Below are 19007 nucleotides of genomic sequence, written 5' to 3' on the forward strand. Positions count from 1 at the left end.
TGCCAGTCTATTTAATGTTGTAGATAAAATTAAACGATTTTTTTTTTTAAATATAATCTCACATTGAATATTTATCAGCAATTAGTTTCAATATTAGGTAAGATGTACATGTGAATGGAATTGTTTAAATATGCTGCTTTCTTGCAAAAATACAGAAAAACAACCCTCCCCCCCGAGGAGTTCACATTCCTCCCCGGGTGAAAATGTCTGAATTCAACACTGATTACAGGGTTACACAAATATTACGTACATCAAAATCCTGTTGCCTTTTATGCTGTTCCCATGCTGATTTCTACTTTAATTATTATTGTGTCTCGACATATTTGCTCTCGTAATTCTGAATTGACAGCAGTCAATGATTGTAGTTCGTATGCTGAGATGAAAGGAACACTTTTCTAAGTGATGACAGGGTAGAAGAATCTTAAGATGTTAACAGAAAGAATTTTCATGTGGTCTACTATTAGTTTTAGCACTGTACACAATGCCTTCGATAAAACCCCTGAGGAAAATGACCAGTGATGTGAGATCGGGGCTTCTTAGAATCCAAGTTGCTGTTAATGAATTAAAATAGCCCGATCGCCGATCACCTGAAGAAAAAAAAAGTGAACTAGCTGAATGTAAGAATCAACGAGACATTTGGCACTGTTATGCTAGACATACTCGATAGGCTCAGGTATGAAATTATCTGGACGTGCACCGTACTGTGAATGGTGCACATACAGGAGCATACAGATATTCGAATGCACTTTAACATGCTTGCTGTTGCAGTACAGTGCATTCTAGTATCACTGAATAAGCTATCTGAGTTTCCAAACAGGACGGTGTAACATTGAACTACCCGAGTGCCCTCACTTTTACAATAGCATGCATTCCATGAAACTCTGTCTTCCTTACATTTGGTCTATGTCTTACCAACTACTATAAATACTCGTAACAGTTATAACAGAAACATTTTTTTATTATTATTTTTAAAATTTTATAAAGAATAAAGTTGTGATACATTTTATTTTGCTTCTTCGGCATGTACAGATAATATATAACATTCGCACCCACTAAAACATTGATTATTAATGTATAGTGTTTGAGATACACACGAGCAAACAACTATTTTTCCGTCGCACTCTTTATAGTATTCTTAACAGTTATATAATATTCTTAAAAGACGTAATGATGCAAACACTTCTCGATTCTAAAGAAAGAGCTTTTTTTAATGTCTTTTCTAATATTCAATTTAGTAAGTTACTGATTATTACTATATCTTTACATACTCAAAATGTATTGCAAAAACGTAATATTTGAGGATGGTTTTAAATAATATAATTTCTACAAGAATTATTCTGATATAATGTCGCATCCTTTGCCAATGGCATAGTTAACTTTAATCATTCAATTAAGACTGATATATATAATGAATAGCATATTTATCCTAAATTAATTTCGTACGTTAATAGTGTCCAACAATATAATGTAGACATCACTTAGCCCCCAAGTGTACCATCTATTGAGATCAATATTTCACTACTATGGTCTCCGTTCAAAATTATGTTATCTTGTTTTCTGCCAATCGCGCTTTATCATATCTGCACCCTTCTCACCAATCATAATCGTAGGAGCATTTGTGTTTCCACTAACTATGTTAGGCATAATGGACGCATCGATCACCCTCAGTCCCTTTATACCACGTACTTTGAGCTGAGAATCTACGACAGCATTTTGATCAGAATCAGGTCCCATTTTACACGTCCCTGCGGGATGATATAATGTTGACGCTATATGTTTAATAGCACAAGCCCAGTAAGCATCAGATCGATATTCTAGAGTTTCACAACCAGGGTAAACTTTTGAGCTTATTTCAACGCCGTAGTCTCGTAGAGATTTAGTTTCACTGAGCTTAATGGCAAATTTAATACCTTCAACTAGTGTAAGAATATCATCCTCTTCGTCGAAATAATTAGCATATATTAATGGTTTATCTAAAGGATTGTTGCTCCTTAATAATATTTTACCTCTACTCTTTGGTCTAAGGAGAACGGGAACGAACATAAGTATCCCTCCTTTTGAAATATCTCCAAATATAGAATCCGCGGTTTCCGGTTGAAATCCAAATGCATTAATTAGTACTTCAGTCATCAATGATTCGTTGGCAAATAATTTAAAAATATGGAATTCAATATCTGGATAATCTTTCGGAGCATATTTAGTTGTAATAAATCCTGTGACTTGAGTTTCTTGAAGCGTAGTTAAAGGACCTGTTCTATGCAGTAGAAACGCATATGCGGCATCGAGGAGTGCCGTGGGTGGTGGAATAGCATCTTTTGTGAACGTAAAAGTTGGTATCAGTGGCAGTATATGATCCTGTAGATTTTCTCCAACTTTAAGATCTTGTACTACGGGAATGTTGATCTCCTCAAGATGCTGTTTAGGACCAACGCCACTTAACATTAAAATTTGAGGTGAATTAACAGCTCCTGCGGATAGAATAATTTCATTCTTTACCCTAACTTCATTACGACGGCCATTTTTCTCAAATTCAATTCCAATCGCTTGCTTAGTTTGTGGATCTATTAGTACTTTAGTTACATGTGAAAATTTAGATACATGAAGATTCTTTCTAGATTTAATAGGACTGAGGAAAGCTTTTGCAGTGTTACACCGTGTTCCATCTCTAATTGTTCCATCCGATAAGGTAAAACCTGTCTGGTGTTTACTATTAAAATCTCTATTATCGTAACCCAATTCCTGAGCACCCGCAAGAATTGCATCTATTAATGCTGATCGGTACCCAAAATCTTGTACTGTTAAATAACCTCCCGTTGAGTGATGTACCGTGTCATTAATCCTCGAAGGTGTTTTCATGTCTTCAGATTTCTTGAAGTATTTAAGTACTTCTTGGTAATTCCATCCTGGGTTACCGAGTGCTTCCCAGTTGTCGTAATCGCGTTTATTCCCACGGACATACAGCATCGCATTTATAGTACTTGACCCACCCAAAACTTTACCACTTGGCCAGTTACAACGTTGATCTATCATTCCTAAACACGATTTGCCATCGGGCTCAGTTTGATCTTGCCAGTCGACATTAGTCTTTTGAAGCGCATAGAAAAGGAGTGGAATGTCAGATGTAACTGGCGGATCTCCTCCTGCTTCCAGAAGAAGAACTGTCCAATCCTCCACTTCAGATAATCTACTAGCGACCACTGATCCAGCTGATCCAGCACCTACTACAATGAAGTCGTACTCTTGGTGAAGATTAAGGACATCTGGAGGATATTCCTCTGGATTTGCAATATTACATTGACTGTTGGAAAGTGTTGCGATTAGATTAGTGAATAGCATTGCACTAAATCCAGTTACATGACCTGGGCATTGTGTTGCAGCTGCAGGGCAAGAATCCATTATTTGAAGTTCCAACCTGAAAAAAAAAATACTTTATCAGCATTTTGATTTGGGAAATAGAAAGAAAAACAATTATATACAGATGAAATGAGATTCAAAGATTCTTACTGTTACAGAAAATAAAAATTTAAAAGTCCTATTTAGAATGTTCATAGTGTGTGCTATTTAGCAGAGAGGTAAGCATGGTAATAGTTCTTAGTCGTAGAAATATACTTATTTTTTTTTCTTTTATTTAGATCGATAGCATATTATATATTAAATAGGATAAAATTACATACATACTTGTTTAAGAAAAGTTAGCAATTCCCTCAACCAAAGATGGTAGTAGACTGTTAACTTGGAATTTAACTCTTCTGAAAATCGAGTTTTTTTCGAGTTATTGCTTTACAGTTTAGCAGCCAGTGGGGATAGGAATCAGCCATATTACGTGAAAAGATAACTCTGTTCATTACCCAAGAGAAAACTCTCAAAGTATCCACATAGATATGTCGTGATCCCTTACTGTCACTGTGAAATATATTTTTCGTATTACAGTGAAAGCGGTAACATAACGTGCGGAACATTTCCTAACTTTAAAAAAATCTCTTTCCTTCGTTTTCAGTGTGTCAACCTCGTAACGTATGACTAATGCTTGACTTGCATTATTTGAGCAATACTTCTCATATAAGGTTGTCATGGAAGTGTACATTATTTGCGGAAATTTGCAGTTATTAGATCTTTCAAGTGTACGTATTGGGCACCGTGATCTAAGGCGCACAATATGAAAGTTAATTGCAAATGATAAACTCAACTAATTCAAGCTTAAATAATGGGATCAGAACTTCTTTTAAATATGAGATAACTTTGTTATACATATCACACGTAAAATTTCAAGTAAAATCTGCTCTTCATATTCAGTTTGTGTTTGCACAGTGGGAAATTACATATGCGCTTCGTATTCAGATGATCGATCCGGTCTGAATAACTGATGCATAATCATCCTTACTCTCAAAACTCACTTTTTTTAATTATTTATTTATCTCGCCTATGGTATTTGTATAACGATACTATCAGCATTCTCCGGTGACTTCTGATTTTACAAAATATTCTAATCATTTTGAGAGTCCATATGTTATTTAACTTGCTACCTGATTATCTTGATAAGTGATGAACGAAATGGTGAGCTGCACCCGACCCGTGATTGGAAAATGAAAAAAGTGTGATTTGTTCCATTTTTTAACTCCCACATGTAACAGGAAAAGATAGCTGGCCATCATAATATACCTGGAGTGGAGTTGACTTTTAACCAGGATTAAAAAAAAAAAAAATAAATAAAAAAATATTACCAAATCAATTTTGCACGATACGACTGTTGTTACCTAGCTGCTTTTTAATGTTCGTAGCTCAGAGTCTAATTGGCCTAGGCACATGAAATAAGAAGCAGGATACCTAGAATAGAACACAAATTCAGAAAAAGTTTGACTTACGCTCATTCAGTGAACCATCGCTTCTGAGGCGGAAGGAAGGGAAGAAACTGGCTGCCAAGCATGGTTTTTATTTCGTACTCGTCCACAATGCGTTATTAATTAACAATCACTGATCTACATGAACGACGTGAATATGAGGCACATTGTACATTTTGGGGGGATATACGTATACACACTCAAGTAAACAAACAAAATATTAATGTCTATAAGGCAAATTATTGCTGAGAACTCCAGTTTGTTACTACTGTGTCGTCCTCTAAATAGTCTTGCGCGAGGCCAAAGTTTGCCCGTAATATAATAAACACTTGTAAAATTTCTAAGATTTGTACATTCGTACCGTAGTAGGAAACACTTTGCTTGGTTGGGACCTTATAGAACCTACTCTTGGGAAGCTGAATCTTTTACAAAACACTGCTTTTCGATCTCACACAGTTTTTGCTCTACGAAAAATGTATTGAAACCGGAAGTAATAGAAATTTTCAACTACTTCTAGTTCTGATAGTGCTGCAAGTTGTGGCGATGTGCTCTCTTGAGACACTGAATCGATTGCAGAAAACCGCTTGCCGCTATCTATTACCGTTTTTGTTATATAGTGATAAGTTTGAAACAGGAAATTACTAATTTGAACCACTTTCGTTTTGAATAGGAGGTTAATGAATCGGTTGTAGAAAACCGCACCTCGATATATGTTTTTTTGTTCTGTGGAAATCAGTATTGAACCGGAAAGTAATATTAAATTTGAACCACTTGCGGTTTTGGTAGAATGTTCGAGGTAATCATGGTACGTCACCTTCAGACGCTCCCCGCTATCTGTTGCAGTTTTCGTTTCATAGCGATAAACATTGAAACTGGACGCGACTAATTTGAACCACTTTCGATTTTAATAGAGAGTTAACGGAAGAGATGGAATCTATTCTTGGGATACTGAATCGATTGCAAGAAAATGCACCTCAATATTAGGGATGGGCACGAGTCGAGCTAAAACTCGATTCGACTCGAATTTCGAGTCGAGTTCCGAGTCAAGTCACTATTTTGAGATCGAGTTTCGAGTTGAGTCGAGTTTGATAAATGGCACACTCGTTTAGCTCGTTTTAACTCGTTTTTAAATCATGGTCTGATTAGACTGGAAAGCAAAAGCCATGATACATGTAAGCAGTAATGTGGAATACTTTTGGTGTTGCTCACGATAGAGGTGCATCTCATTTCGTACTTTTAGTGCATCTTATGAGGTACTTTTACTGTGTCTCGTCTCGATAACGAGATAACAATAGATTTTTATAACGAGACAGCCTCAAATGGCGTGAGCATCAATTAGTTCTTACCATCAAGGCTGAGACATGCACGGTCAAATTTTTGAGCCCAAGTAGAAGTCCAACCCGGGTAGTGATGCTAACCGGCTCGGCTCGGTTCAACTGAGCGAACTGCTCGAGCCGGCTCGGTTGGGACAAGACATCGATTCGGCTCAATTGAGCCGATGGCTCGAGCCTTCTAGGTTGGGATGAGCCACCGACTCGGCTCACGCGAGCCATCAGCTCGAGCTGGCTGGGTTCGGGAGAACCATGGGTTCGAGCTAACTCGGTTGGGTGAGCTGTTTGCTCAGGTCACTTCTTTGTTCGGCTCGATAGTAAATGAGCTGTGAGTTTAGTTGCTCGAGCCGTTGACGATTCTAAACCCGGGCCGAGCGGTCTTGAACATGTTTGGCCGGCGCCCTATAACTTTTTTTTTTGACAAGCCCGAACTTGAACTCAGAACCTCGGGATGGATGTCCTTGCCCCCTGCGGAATTCTGGACGATCAAGATCGACAGCCAACTAGTTTTCAGTATTCAAATGCAAACTGCCTACCTTTCATGGTTATACACGGTGTTGTTGTTAATAATAATAATAAGTTGTCGATCCGAGATAATAATAAGAAGAAATCGATCAACTATCGACCAAATATTTACCATTTGCCAAATACTCGAAAAAAAAAAGTGGGAATTCAATACCCCGGTACATCAACTATTTATTGATTTTAGAAAGGCGTACGACTCGGTTAGGAGAGAAACATTATACAACGTTCTTACATAACTTGGAATACCGAGAAAGCTAATTAGATTAATTAAGATATGTTTAAATGAATCCCAAAGTAAAGTCCGGGTAGGAAAATTTTTGTCCACGAGCTTTCACGTCGAAAATGGCCTGAAACAAGGATATGCGTTGTCGCCATTATTATTTAACTTCGTTCTGGAATACGCTATAAGGAAGATCAAAGATAGGAACCAGGGCCTACAGTTGAACGGTATTCACCAGGTTATGGCATATGCTGATGATGTAAATGACGATGATAGGCGATGATAGGAGAACAATAGAAAGAAATGCAGAGATCTTATTAAACGCTTGCAGGGACATGGGTTTAGAAGTAAATGCAGAGAAAACTAAATACATGGAAGTGCGTCGGGACCGGAATACAGCAAATTCTGGATGCGTTAAAATATTAAATAATACTTTTGATAAAGTGGATAGTTTCAAATATTTAGGATCAATATTAACAGAGGAAAATCATATTCACGGAGAAATTAAATGTCGACTAAAAGCAGGGAATTCGTGTTACTATCCGGTTCAAAATCTCTTGTCGTCGTGAATTCTGTCGAGGAATTTGAAGCTTAAAATATACAAAACGATAATCATGCCTGTTGTTTTGTATGGCTGCGAAACATGGTCACTTACTCTGAGGGAAGAACATAGACAAAATATTTGAGAACAAGATCCTGAGACGAATATTCGGACCCAAGAGGAACGGGAATGGGGAATGGCGGAAACTTCATAACGAGGAACTACGTAATTTATATGGTTTACCCAACATTGTTAGGGTCGTCAAGTCTAGGAGGCTTAGGTGGGCGGGTCATGTAGCTAGAATGGAAGAAAGTAGAAACGCTGTCAAGGTCTTGACTGGAAGACCAATCAGAAAACGACCATTAGGAAGACCTAGGCGCATATGGGAGGACAATATTAAGATGGATCTCGCAGAGATTGGAATACAAAGTAGAAACTGGATGGAGTTAGCTAAGGATAGAAGTCAATGGAGAGCTTTTGTGAACGCGGCATTGAACCTCCGGGTTCCATAGGCCATAGAGTTAGTTAGTTAGTTAATAATAAGAAGTTGTAGTATCATTGATAATTATATTGTCTATGTAGGATACTTGAAGAGAGTACTTGGAACTAGACACAGGTTTAGCTCGAATTGGCTCGTTTTGGCTCGACTCGACTCGAAACTCGATCCGAATTCGGGTCGAGTTGGAGGAAATTTTTCGAGCTGAGTTCTCGAGTCGAGCTCAAGGATGTCTGTTTCGAGTCGAGTTTCAAAGAAAACTCGCACGTGCCCATCCCTACTCGATATCTCTTACTATTTTTGCTTTGATACTTGTCGACAGACAAATGGCAGACGGACAAAGCCATTCTATAAGTCTTCCGAGCACTTGCGTAGCATAATTTGAAAGTCTAAAAATTTGTTTTAAAATCAATGAAAGACTACTTTTTTTTCCCAAGTGAGAAATCTATATTTGAGTAATGTCTCTGTAAGAGGTCATAATTCCTTCTATTAGACAAATATCGAGTAAGAGGCCATCACATATTATGTAACGCTATTTTTGACCAATTTTTACCCCCTTCGTCCCCCTTGTCACAATTTGTAACGCAAGGCCGAACCCCTTTGTTACGTTACACTTTTTGAGTTTCTTCACCAATTTTATTTATTTTGAGGGCTATTACAATAAAAGAAAACTATTTTTAATGGTAGATTTTTTTTATTACGAAATGCTTGTATTCTAGATGTGTTTGTAGTGTTTTTTCACTAACAAATCAAAGCATTAGAAAATAATGGAACCGTAATAAGGTTGTTTAACCCCTTAATGTTGTTTAATTAACCAATCCTAATTCTTCAAAACTGCATACTGTCGTTTTCCCATCCTTTAGGTCACTGATGATGGCAAGGAGAAATACTGCCGGAAGACATAGGTGAAACAGGATCTAAAGAACTGACATATCTTTTTCAGGAATTCAGGATGCTTCGTGCATTTGAAGTTCGCCAGTCTCGACGATGCAAAGTTCTCTTCCTCGTCGACCACAGATTCGAAGTGACTACACACGTGATGCAGCACAAACATCTCGTTTGTGAACGAGCTTCTGAGCATCTTCTTTGGACTTTGGACTTCAGTTTACCCCTTTTCAAATTCTTCTTGTCTTAAATCACTGCAAGAATGCGAGAAATCTCTATTTCTTGAGAAGTATTTAAATCCAAAAATAAGTAAATAAATAAAGTACTACGAGATTAATATCCGACGAATTAGGTTCTTAATATCTTAGTTTAGTTTGCAAACCGTGGATTGTTTCACGAGAAAGGATTTCGTCTGTTTTACATGCGAAACCCCTTGGAAGAAAAGACTGGGTAATGATTCAAATCAAAAGTTTTAAACAATATACTCAAAAATACCGATACGAGTGGGAACTTAGGGTATTTTCAAGCGGTTGTTACGTTCACGAACAAATTAACTAGAAAAGCGTGTGCCGTAAATTCAATGCTGCGATAGCCACAAAACGGAGTTTTATTGTATTGTAATACACACAGGGTTCGTCACCAGTCATGCTGGTATCTAGCGAGTCTTCAAATCCCTTCTATATGATCAATCTATATAGGTATAGTTTGCAGTTTTCCAAAACGATAGAAATACTCATTTAACTATATTATATAATAATGAAAGTGACTATGTTTGTAACTTAATATCTCTTGAAGCACCCAATCAATCTAAAATTTTCGACATAGATGAGGTTTGGGTCTGGGATGATTTTTATCATTTCACTTTGAAGGTGCAACTTCGGGAGGAGGATATGAAGGGTGTCCATAAAGTTCGTTGCCACCCCGTGTATCGTCAAAATGACTACGAATATGAGAAAACGCAAAAACACGTCCATCATTATTTTAAGGAGCGTGAGTTTTGAGCTATAAAAGGTCCACTCCAGACACCCCTATATAGGGGTACGTGGGGTCAACTTGAAAATTTTAAATGGCAAAGGGGTCGAGTAATACATCATTGGAAAGGACTCGACAAGAGAAATATTTTGCCGAAAATTTCAAGACCCTATGTTGACCCCATCCAAAATGGCGGGGGTTCATATTTCGTGTCCATGAAGTCCGTTGCCACCCCATGTATTTTCGAAACGACTGCAAATATGAGAAAACGCAAAATCACGGCCATCATTATTTTGAACTATAAAAGATCCACCCTAGGGCACCCCTATATAGGGGTACGTGGGGTCAAAGTTGATTTGAAGATACATGGGGTGGCAACGGATTTTAGGGACTCCCTATATATATATATATATATATATATCAGGCACGTAGCCAAGGGGGGTCCGGGGGTCCGCCCCCCTTCGAGACCAGAAAAGAAAAAAAATAGGAAAGGATGAAACAAAATGAAATGAGAAAAAGAAGGATCAGCGTTAAAAATAAACTACAGGAAGCTTTTGGTTACTCTTTCTTATGAGGAAATTTGTATTACTTGCAATACATGGTTGCAAGGTGAGCGATACATCCTGGAAGAGTCAGGGAATTTGAAATTTCTAGAAAAGTTGCGAAATTCTCAGAATTTCTGCTACTAGTCAGGGAGATTTCAAGTTTCCGAAAGCATAGTGCCGTTGTGTAACAGCGTGGACATTTTTTATCATAATTTTTCGTCATCGCATCCTTGCAATATCAAACATGTTATTTCAGAAACAATTTTCTACTGCTCCTTTAACCTGTCATTTGAAACAGACAGTAGTTGACGGAATAATAAAAACAAAAATATATGTGGAAAGAAAGTTCTGTTAACATTTGATTCAACAGAAAAAGGAACGCAGATATTGCAAAATATTTTACAAGACATTATTGAGTATGTACTTTTTATAATACTGAATATGTACTTTTTATAATAGTTGAGGTCATAATAAAAGGACAATTGTTATATTTGAATAAACAGAGGAAGGATGTAAATATTGTATAATCTTTTTCAATACGTTTTTTTATTATTATTTTACTCGAGATTTCTTCATAGTTTACTAAAATATTTACCAACGTATCCTCACAAACCAACATATGTTGATAGTAAAGTAGTTTAGAGTGATCAAGCTCCTGAGCCTTCAGAATTTCATGTTACGCCCCCACCCCCGTTACGAAATGCTGGCTAAACGAACCAATATATATTCCAGTAAAATTGTTTAGAATGATCGAGCCCCTGGTGTGATGACCACAGTATTTCATGTCACGCACTCCCCCCCCCCCTTCACGAAATCCTGGCTACGTGCCTGTATATATAATCGAAAATGACCGACATTAGTGTCAAATCCATAGTTTTCGGAGTCGCTGAGATGAACAGTGATTCTTCGATGCCGTTTAAATCCAAGTTCAGCCCCGCAACCTGCAGGAGAGGAAGATTATATATATATATATATATATATATATATATATATATATATATATATATATATATAATCGTAAATGGCTGATATTAATGACAAATCCATAGTTTCGGGGTGGCTGAGATGAACAGTGACACTTCCTATGTCGTTTAAATCCAAATTCAGTCCCATTAGTGCTCCTAAGAGGGGATGGTAACATGTAAAAATAATTGGAAATGACCGATATTACTATGGAATTCATAGTTTTTGGGGTCCTTAAGTTGGTTTGTGACAGTTTTGGTACCCTTTATGTCCAAAATGAAACATATTCTCCCTGTGCGAAAACGGATATTCTGCTAATTTATTTATAAGAAAGAAAAGAACTGAATAAAATTATTTCTTTTAAAGATTGAATATAAATCTGAAAATAAAAAGTTCAGCAAAAAAAAAAAAAAAAGACATGAGCTACGTAATGAAGACGTAACCCCCCTTGTCAGACTGTATCGCAAGGCCGAAATCCCTCCTCTCTTTGCCGCGTTACGTAATATATAGACAACCAGTAATAAACGTGTACAATTTCCAGTTTTTCCTATTGTTTTGAACTTAGATGTGGAAGGAAGTGGGCCTACCTTTCTTTTTATTACCAGCTTGTTGTTTCCGACTCATTATGTTAGGTAAATTATCTATGACCAGCGCCCTCGAGCAGAGCACCTAAGGAGGCAGGCAGATAAATATATTTTTCTAACTAGTGATATTTTCGTAACCACTGGCGCAAATCCCGGAGAATGAGGGGGACATGTTCCCTCCAATCTTGGAACTGGGGGGACTGTCCCCCCAATAATCCGATTTCAAGTGTGCTTTTTTGGGGAGAATATGATGATTTGTGTCCGATTGCCACAGAGAAAAGTGAGATGAAATTGATGTTCCCCCAGAATAAGCCTCAATTCTGCCCGCCCCCAAATGATGAAAACAATTCTGCTCCGCTGATCCTCCAGAGCATTTTTCAACTTCATAAATGCGTATTTTGAACATCGTTAAAGAAAAAAAAAAAGTCTTACCCCACCTCAATGTTGAAGACATTTATGCCGCTGTTCGTAACTAAACAGTATGAATGGGTAGGATTTGTTATTTTAATTCGTATTAATCGGTGAAAGTTTGGTGTGGGTAGTTCTTAATTTTCGGTAGAAGAACGCGATTTTCAGTCTTTAACCATAATTTTTATTGTAAAGTAGTTAGTGAACTACTTAACACAAAGCGAACTCCAGTTAGGTGTGAGAATCAGTTGTGTTTAGTCACATATTTTGCGTCCGGTTGAGCGTGCGCCACGTGCCCGGCCACAGCGATTTGTGGGCCTAGTCGTAGGGAGTTTGATAGAGTACTTAATATATTTAAAGAGTAACAAGAAACATGATACTCTAAAAGTTGATCAAACTAATTTTACTTATTAAGAAAATAAAAATAGTTGAATGACTAAATAGAAAGAATATAATATTATAGTTTTCACGTACTTCTGTTAATGTATTCATTTTTATACAATTATAATGCCTGTACAAAACTTTTCTTCAAAATCTCAAACTAAAAGCATAATTTACTTTAATATTTGTGATTAAAGGTAATGAAATGTTACCCCATTCTTTAATGCCAATTGTTTCTCACACGTCCGTTCAAATCTGTTGCTGTCACTTGTCTGACGAATGTTCTTGCAAGCAATCAATTCGGACTTACTGCTTTAACGCACTGAGATATTTAACTATAAGGGATTATATCAAATTGCTATACGACAAGCTTTTATGTATAAGTCAAAGCAAGGGGGATGGCGAATTAAGCAATTAATTTAGTTTTGGTACCTTACAACGGAGAGGAAGGTAATTTAAAGAGTTTACCTTTCGGATTGTTTAGAGTGCACTGGATTGTAATTGGTGAGATTGGTTGGTAATAGCTAATCAGATGTAAGGGATTTCAAAAGCTGTCTTTTATTATTGAAATGTTTTTCTCATTTTATTCATAAAGTCTTAGGAAGTCTAAAAAGTATATAGTTTGCGAAGCTGTAACGCGTTAAAGTTTTCCAAAATAAAATATATTGATTTGCTTAGTAAGTAATTAGTTTTGAATTAAATTAAGTACAGAAAGCAGAGCTTTTGAAGAAAGAGGATATTACAATTAGATTTTCAATAATTAATTACATAAGAATATACTTTTCATTTAAATATCCCTGTTGTCTCATTAAGTTATTTGATCTGTTTTATGTCAAATCTACTCAAAATTAAGATAAGGTTTATTTGTACTCATAGTTGAGGGAAAATATATTTGACAAACAGTATCGCTGGTACAGCCATTTTTCATAGCAAGGTTGTTCGAACGCTACCACCATCAGAGTCAAACATTTTACGAGAGGTAATCATATCTTCTATCATCTCAATGTAAATGAATCGGTTGCTCATAGGACATAACTGTTCCTGTCGCTAATAGGACTGTCGCTTCTAGGACAAATTCAATAATAATAATAATAATAATAATAATAATAATAATAATAATAATAATAATAATAATAATAATAATAATAATAATAATAAATGAATAAAACTGTATAGATAGTGCACAAGTATACAAGATATGCCTACAAAAGATGCTCAAAGTGCTGCTTTTCTGTTCGATGCAAAGTTCACATCTTCGAAGTACTAAGGTACAAGTTTTGTAAGAAATTTTCATTTTTCAAGTTTTAAAATGCAGATTAAATTTCTTCCTTTCTAATTACGAATCCCCACGGATTTTTTTAAACTATTCCACATATGAAAAGGTCATCAGGTTTACAAATGGAAAAAGATGCACAAACAATTCATCACCACTTCAACCACATTTGTGGTGCAACAATATGGCGGTCTGTAGATAATTTTCTATAATTGTTTCTCAGCTAACATACACTAACTAGCACAAACAGCAGCAGTGTTCACATAAACATCAACTTCACTTCGTAAGAGAGTATCTTAACTCATAATGTGAACTGAATTATGGGAACTATTGTTCTAGTGAAGTAGCTACCATGCTAGTCGGCCCAGTATATGACTGGAGGGATAAATATTGAATGCAACATGTTTTGTATATATGTAACGAGGGTAGTCCTTATTTTTCGACATCTGAGGTTTTTTCTCACTCTCTAATATGGTTTCATTTTGAATCCATAAACAGTATACAATATGAGGCAAAGGTCTGTAATAGACTCTTCTAAGCTGGGAACGACTTTAGGAAGTGAGGCTATCTTTGATGGGGGTAATGGAGGTAGAACCGTATCTATTACTGTGAAGTATCGTCATAGCGGCCATTTTAAAGTGCGCTATCTTGGATTCAGGTTCAAAAATTTAATGTGAAGGTGGTCATGGGACATACCGTTTAACGAAAGCTTTTTTTTTTTTTTTTTTTTTTTTTTTTTACAATTTGAACAGGTGTTCAAACAAGTCGTAAACAAATGGTACAAAGGAAACTAGATTATTATTATATGAGTTTTCATGTAAAATTAAAAGAACATATGATTCATAATGCTAGTATAAAACTACATGGTACTTGTACACCTACCAAAAAATACAGTTGTGACACTTGTATTAAATCTTTTAGGTTAAATCTTTTGATTCATAAAATCATTTTAAATATAAATTACAGTAAAAATAGCAACTATATTTCTAATGCAAGCAAAATGAGAGTTCCAAATAGTTTTAATTGTCCAAAAATTGTAAATTAATTAACATGTCTATATTAGGAAGGCATAAGTATTAAATGATTATAGATAAGTTAAAAATAATATTATATTTGTGTTTGTAGTAAAACAAAATGAAATGGAATCTTTCAGTTTAGCGTACCACGATTATGTCCTTTAGACTAAGGGAGACTATGATTAAGGTGAGTGAGTGATAGTGGAAGATTTGGCGGAATGACAAGGTGGGAGGGAACGGCAGTTTCCCAAGAAAACCCACGGATACGATGTTGTCCACTACAAACTTACTTGGGCGGGAATCGAACCAGGGACCCCGTGCACCAGAGGTAAGCGCACTACTATTGAATCCCCGCACTACCTTTTCCCCTCTGTTTGGGGTAAAAATCTGCCACAAAACATCACATGACCCACTTCCTATTAAAATTTTTGATATAAATCCAAAATGGCGGACTTAAAAGATTTCCGCCATGATGATACTACGTAGTAATAGATGTAGTTCTCTCTATTACCCTTAGCTAATGTATGATCTCACTCCCAACAATCATTTCGAATTTGAAGTTGTCTTATTACAGACATTTGCCTTAAGTCAGTTGAGAACAATATAATATTTTTCAATTGAACTTTTTTTTTTTTCATATGAGTTACAATTGGCCTGATGAGTTTTCTTATGGGTTGTTTTAGAGGTGAGACTGAAGAAAACTCGGAAATCTAAAAAAAGGACCATTCTTTAAAATTTATCTTCCCTTTCTAGCGTTGAGGCTATATGAAACGTGGTGGATATACAGTTTAGAATGGAATCCGAATCAACATAATGCATTCGCCGGGACCTCCTGTATCAAAAGCGCTTGTGCTAACCACTAGAATAACAGGGAAGGTAACATATTGTACAGAGTATATTCTTGAAATTTACAAATTGGTTTCAAGAATAAACAACGGTAAAAACGAAGGCAACTGAGTACTGACAGTTCCTCTCCTCCTGTATCACGATGACCCTCTAGTTTCATCACTGGTTATTTTGTATCCTTATACATGAGAATAAAACACAATACTTACATAAAACTAGTGACAGCTCTTGAGGGAAGTCACATCGGTAAAAATGTAAATGTTGTCGCTGTTAGCTAAGGGATAAAGTCTCCTACATTTTCAGAAAGCTGTATAGGACAATTATTATAGTATATTAGTTTCTTCCTGTAGTTTGTAAAGATAAAATTTAAATTTTATGGATGTCACTTCCCTCAAGACCCGCCACTAAATGTTATGATTTATCCTATTTTTCAAACACACTTGGAATGTTTTTCTCAGATACATATACTGACGTGTTACTGTAATCATTACTAAATAGTGTATTAAATGTTTCCTTTGCTGTTAAAATAATCTTAAAATTGGTAAAAATGTACATGGTTTATGTAATGACTAGAGACCGGATGTTAGGCAAAATGCCTATTCTTTAATATTAAAGATATGATCAAAAATAACATTTTAAAGTTTATATGGGGAGTTATAGTTTCGATTTAAGGCAATTTTATTTTGCCTATTTTGCCTATTTTGACCTTTACTGCCTAAATAATTGCTTTAATGCCTAATGTTGCCTATTCTATGCATTTTCTTGAAATTAAGCCTTCATTGGAAAAATTTATTTTATGTAACATAAATAATACACAAATATATGTGTATATTAGGTGTTTGTAAACACAAGCACGTGGTATGTTGCTATATATATACAGAGTGAACTTCAAAGATGTGCACATACTTCGGGGAATGATTAGTGATATCAAAGAAGACAAACAGTCCTCGTGTATTTTGTCTAATTCCGTGTCATGTACAAGTGACAGAGTGCCAACTTGGAATCGAAAATCGAATCCTGACAATTGGAACGAAACCGAAAGATGTGCGCATACTTCGAGAGGTGATTCGTGACATGAAAAGAAGACAAAACGTCCTCTTGAATGTCACCAATCACCTTTCGAAGTATGTGCACACTTTTAAGTCTCGTTCCAATTATCAGGATTTGATTTTGGATTCCAAGTTCGCCCTCTTGTCACTCCTACACGGCGTGGAATTCGACAACATGCAAAAGGACTTTTTGTCTTCTTTTGATGCCATGAATCGCCTCTTGACGTATGTGGACATCTTTGAGGTTCTCCCAGTATATATGGAATGCATAACAAGCTTCATTTTTATATACAATGAAAGAAGATATTAACAGAGAACTATATTTCTATATTCTTTGAACATTATCTATGACTTGAATTTATTTTTTAATTATATTGAGTATTTATCTTCATTATTTCGAGTCACGATTTAGTGCCTATTTTACTGCCTATTTTTTAAATTTTTAGTGCCTATTTGCCTGCCTATTTTCTAGGTTTTTAGTGCCTAAACATCCGGTCTCTAGTAATGACTGAAGTTAACTCGCATTCAGTTCTAACCTCTTCGACTTAGTCAAGTGCTAAAAGGCCAAATTAATTTGCTAATATTAACTTTCAGTAGGTCGTTGTAGAAAATTTCTGTATTCGTGATTGAATTTGTTCAATGTTTAATAAAATAGTGTTGTAATAGTATTTAGTACTTACTGTAGAGAACTCCTTGTAAGAAATTCTTTCCTTTAACGAACGGTCTCCACTTCACTATACTAAAAGACCTTGTTGTTGTGTGAATAGCCCGAAGACAACTCGCACGGTACACTTCCTTTCATTGGTCACTCTTCTGACGTTGTACGTCTACTTACTTGTCTTTTTTCAATCATCTGGAAGAACGAAACATGTGGATAGAACGGTCTGATGTTCCAACAACCAGTTTTCACACAAGATAAGTTTTACTTTTTAATCTTGTGGATGACGAACCAATAATGCAAGATTGAAGATGCATGACCTTCGTTGCTGTTGTAAACTGCTGTTTATACAGATAAAGCGCCTGCGTTATGTAACTTTGTCTGAGAGTTTTTTTTTTAAAATTAGTGATGTTGAATACCTTCGCCAGTTTTATTTTTTAGCTCATTCATTATTATGGAGAATTATTTATTATTATTATTATTATGTTTTCTCTGAAATCAAGATATTTTATGTTGCGATTTTAATGATCTTTTCCTTCAACTATAGCTAAATATCTCTTGCGTTTTCAAAATGGAATTGCATTATACAGGGTGTAACAAATATAATATGCACAGCCAAACTTTACGTGTGGATTCTGTATAGAGGACAAGAGAAAAAGTTCATATAATCATGTTTGGAAATGTATGGTTACGGAGTTTCCTGAGACTGGGCGGGGAATTGATGACTGTGACCAATTGACATTCTCTCCACCACTGTTTCCCTGATAATGAGCAGGGAATTATGGGCGATATATAAGTGAAAAGAATATGGACCACAGATTCCAACGAAGCCATATTTGTGCCCATTCTGTTGAACTGTACAAGACGCAGAAGAGAAAAAACTAAAAAATCAGGAACAAAATGTGTACGTTTATTTCCTCGTCGTAAAGAAAAAAATGAAATGAAATTTTGAGTTTTACGTCCCACGGTTATGCCGGTTAGGCTAAAGGAGACGGTGATAATGAGTAATGAATGAAATGGTGGAATGAAGAAAGTGGGAGGAAACGGGAGAACCCCGAGAAAACCCACGCACACGGTGTTTGTCCACCACAAAGTTCACTTGACGGGAGCAGGGTTTGAACCCGAGACCCCTAGCACCAGAGGTGAACGCTCTACCACTGAGCCACCGCGGCCCCTCGTCGTAAAGAGAAACACTGCTTTCAATGGTACAGCGACAAAAGCACATTCACGAATTGAGGGGGTCAGCGCAACAGTGATCTGATCCACATTTTTTTTTTTTTTTAATGGAGAAAAATCAAGTTAAACACATGTGGGTTTTTCTACAGTATACCAAAAGCAAACACAAGTGGTTCAGTGTGTCATGTGACATACCGGTATGGGAAACTTGACAACAAAGTGAGATTTGATAGGATGGAGATATGAGAAGGGATATTTTTATGGAAATGAGAGCAACAGAGGTCTAATTTGGATATACCA

General features: G+C 36.1%; 1 pseudogene across 1 annotated transcript; it reads right to left on the reverse strand.

The window, feature by feature from the left end:
* Positions 1–937: 937 nt before the first annotated feature.
* LOC145693041 (glucose dehydrogenase [FAD, quinone] pseudogene) lies at positions 938–17846 on the reverse strand (annotated as a pseudogene). The gene is made up of 2 exons (XR_014132695.1): positions 17554–17846; positions 938–3412 (listed from the first exon to the last, which is right to left on the reverse strand). The product of XR_014132695.1 is annotated as a glucose dehydrogenase [FAD, quinone] pseudogene (transcript).
* Between the last annotated feature and the right edge of the window lie 1161 nt (positions 17847–19007).

The sequence above is a fragment of the Thermobia domestica genome, chromosome 8, assembly GCF_964235325.1.
Source record: "Thermobia domestica chromosome 8, izTheDome1.hap1.1, whole genome shotgun sequence".
In the NCBI taxonomy this organism is placed as follows: Eukaryota; Metazoa; Arthropoda; class Insecta; order Zygentoma; family Lepismatidae; genus Thermobia; species Thermobia domestica.